We start from the raw sequence: 3,490 nt of genomic DNA, 5'->3' as shown, positions 1-3,490 counted from the left end.
AACAAGATCTTAAGCTTTCATAAAAGATACATATATAAGTGATACGCTTGAAGACATTTCACTTTGATTAGTTTTGCTGTTTTGATATTAAAGCATTAGGTTGATGATTCTTGTTAAAAATGAATATTACAATATTTTTTTGTGTTGCTTTCATGGATATTCTAGGATTTTTATCTTAAGAATACAAAAAATGAAAATGTTTTTACATTATCCATATAAAATTGTAAAGTTAGATGAATATAGTATACTTTAAATATATAGTTTTTCTTAATTATTTAGTTAGGAAACAAGATGGAAACAAATATAACAAAATTTGGGTGAGCTTTTAAGTTGAAAATGGGAAAAATATGAAGGTTGAAGATGATGTATATAGTACTATTAATATAGAAAAAATGGATATGGTTATCTCGAAAAAATGGATATGGTAAAATAACATACAGTTGGAAAGGTAGTGCACCATTATATAGTGTAAGATAATTTATATTCAAAAGAGTTGACTTAAAAAATACAATCTTCGTTTAAAATGACGAATGTTAGAAAATGACGAATATAGGTCATACTTCCTATTTAAAACAAATTAGTGAGGAAAGGTCCACTTCACATACATGAAATAAAAGTCAACGTGACGCGAGAAACTCTAGGATAAAAAAACACATTGATCATGAACCCACTCTACATAGCATACAGAAATTTAATTCCCTTAAACATTCCTTACTTGAATCGCAATCAATAAAGCGAATGCTATCAAGGTAATTAGAAAAATAAAAAAGAATTAAAAAGACACCACATCTTACCCGATAAGTCGATTCAAGATTCCTCAACTCAACAAGATGGTTGAAACAACCTTCCTTGAAGAACTCCCAATCAAAATTAGAAAAAGTAAAATAGAAGGAAAACTTACATTTTATTGATAAACTGAATTGAATTGTTTACAATCTAATCATGAGGCCTTTATATAAATTTTCACCGGAGTAGTTCTAATTAAATACAAATACTAGAATTTGATTAAAGCTCTACCGAAAATCTAGCCTTATCTTAATTTAATCCTAAAATAATAATTATATATTCTAAAAGATAAATTTAACAATAAATAATAATTTTAAACTAATAAATATGACTTGAATAAGGCTGAATTTTCCAATGTGCTCTAATCTTTTTTTCTGACTTCAATTGATCGTAGAAACCTTCTTTACCGTGTTTAAAGGTCTATATTCGTCATACGAGAGCCAGGTATACATGGGAAATGGTGACTTGGTTCAAGCTAAAGGCAAAAGTAGTATTGTTGTAAACTAAGATGAGACCTAAATTTATTCGAGATGTGCCCTTAATGTCAAATTTGAAGCAAAACCTGTTGAATATCAAATAAGTTGTACAAAATGGCTATGTAGTTTATTTCAAAGATGGAGGTTGCAAAATTTTTGATCGAAGAAACAACAATCATTTGCTAGCAAAAATTGACATGGAGAAATCTAGAAATTTTCCTCTGCAAATAAAGTATGCTTCAGAAGTTGCACTACGAACAGAGAAAGTAGTTCAAGTGAAGGGGGAGGCATCAAATTCAATAGAATTTGATAAGACAGCTGTAAGAAGAGGTCAGGGCAAATGTCCAAACAATCGTGGTAGAGGAAGAGGCAAAAGAGGCAGCAAAAGTGGAGTCTAATGTTGTCAATGTATGAAGTACAAACATGTTAAAGTAGATTGCTGTATAAGGAGAAACAAGTTAATTATGCAGAGACAACTAATGAAAAAAACATGAAGCCAATATTTAATAAGGTTGATGAGACAGAAAAAACCACAATAAAGTTTTGAGATTAAAAAGACATTCAAGTTGAAGGAAAAGATTGAATAAGTAGTAGATATATTCACAAAAGTAGCATTTCCATATCAGAAATATGTCTACTTCAGATCACTACTTGGTGTATGCAATTTTTAATCAAGGAGGAGTGTTGAATAAATGATTCAAAATTATGGTTGAATTAATTTATGAAAATTATAAATTATCTGTTATGATTAAAAATTATAAATTGGTGGTTATGAAAATATTAAAACAAAATTAAATAGTGAAAATTTAATAGTAATTAAATAAAATAAATCAATGGTTACATAAAGAGAAATTAATAGGCAATTTTCATTGCCTATATATAGGCTATGTATTGCTTTGTAACTGCATCCCATTCAGATTGAATATAATATATTCTCTCTTTTAAATATATATCTCTAGTTATCTTCAATTTTATATTTTTGCATTAATAACAACCTCTTATCTTCAGTTTATTTCCAACACATGAACCTCTTAAAGAACTGATAGAGATACAGGTTGTATTGTTGTATAAATCATGTTGGAGAGCTCTCCCCATAAATTTTGAAAACCTGAAAAGTACTCTTGAATAAATAGATTTCCTTGATTATAACTAGCAATCTCATACTCCAATTGGTAACGACGTGTAGTGTTGTTTTGACTATAAACTTTTTTCAAATATTCTCCATTGTTTTGGCAGTTTTATGGGGCCTTAAATTAAGCACAATAACAGGATCAATAGAACTTAAGATCCAAGTCATTACACATGGATGTTTTACAACCCATTACGCTAGTTCTTTAGCATCTATAGGTGCTGGAGAACTACCATCAATATGACCCCACAAATCTTTACTGGTAACAAATAACTGAAATTTAAATTCCTAAGTAGAATCCAGTAAATTGCACTCCAAAGATGTCCGAAGAATTGAAAGTAGACATATTACATGAGACAATTAATCCAAGAAGATTACCACAATGAGAAGAGTAGTTATAATAAAAATACTCATGTAAAGAATCGCCACAGAAGAGCACCCTCAAAAAGAACTCAAAGAGAAGGATCGACCTTCTAATATAAGACAAGACCCAACTACCACAGAAAATTAAAAAACTGAATTCTAGACAAGATGAACCTAATTTAAATTTTAGGCTCTGATACTATGACAACTATATTGTTTGCACTAAATACCCTTCTTTGGGAGTATTTTCTCTCTTAAATAGAAACAGATTTTTTGAACACATGCCTCTAATTAAGCTAATTATGCTAATTTAGTAAGTCCACTATTTAGTAAAACCTATGCCTATAATTAAGTTAATTAGTTACAAGAATAATATTGACAAATAAGGCAACATAATATTACAATTAAATACACATCCATTTTAGTGATAATGACCCCATCCTTAATTTGATATAATTCATTGGGTTTAACTTTCTATTATTTATGTGTGTTAGAAAGAAAAAAATTAAAAGTTCCTCATTTGGTTCATAAAGAAAATATTTTAGTTCGATAACGTATAAAACAAGATATTGCTCTTTTAGCTATAAATTAAGAAACTTCTCCATCTATAATAGTAATTGTGATCTACGACATATTTGGTTGTTTGTTGTGAGAGAGAGAGAGAGCAACAAGATCTTAAGCTTTCATCAAATAAACATATATAAGAGATAAACTTGAAGACATTTTGCTATGTTTA

The sequence above is a fragment of the Carica papaya genome, chromosome 2 (assembly GCF_054855325.1).
Source record: "Carica papaya isolate Zhongbai chromosome 2, ASM5485532v1, whole genome shotgun sequence".
Lineage (NCBI taxonomy): Eukaryota > Viridiplantae > Streptophyta > Magnoliopsida > Brassicales > Caricaceae > Carica > Carica papaya.
This window is presented reverse-complemented; position numbering follows the sequence as displayed.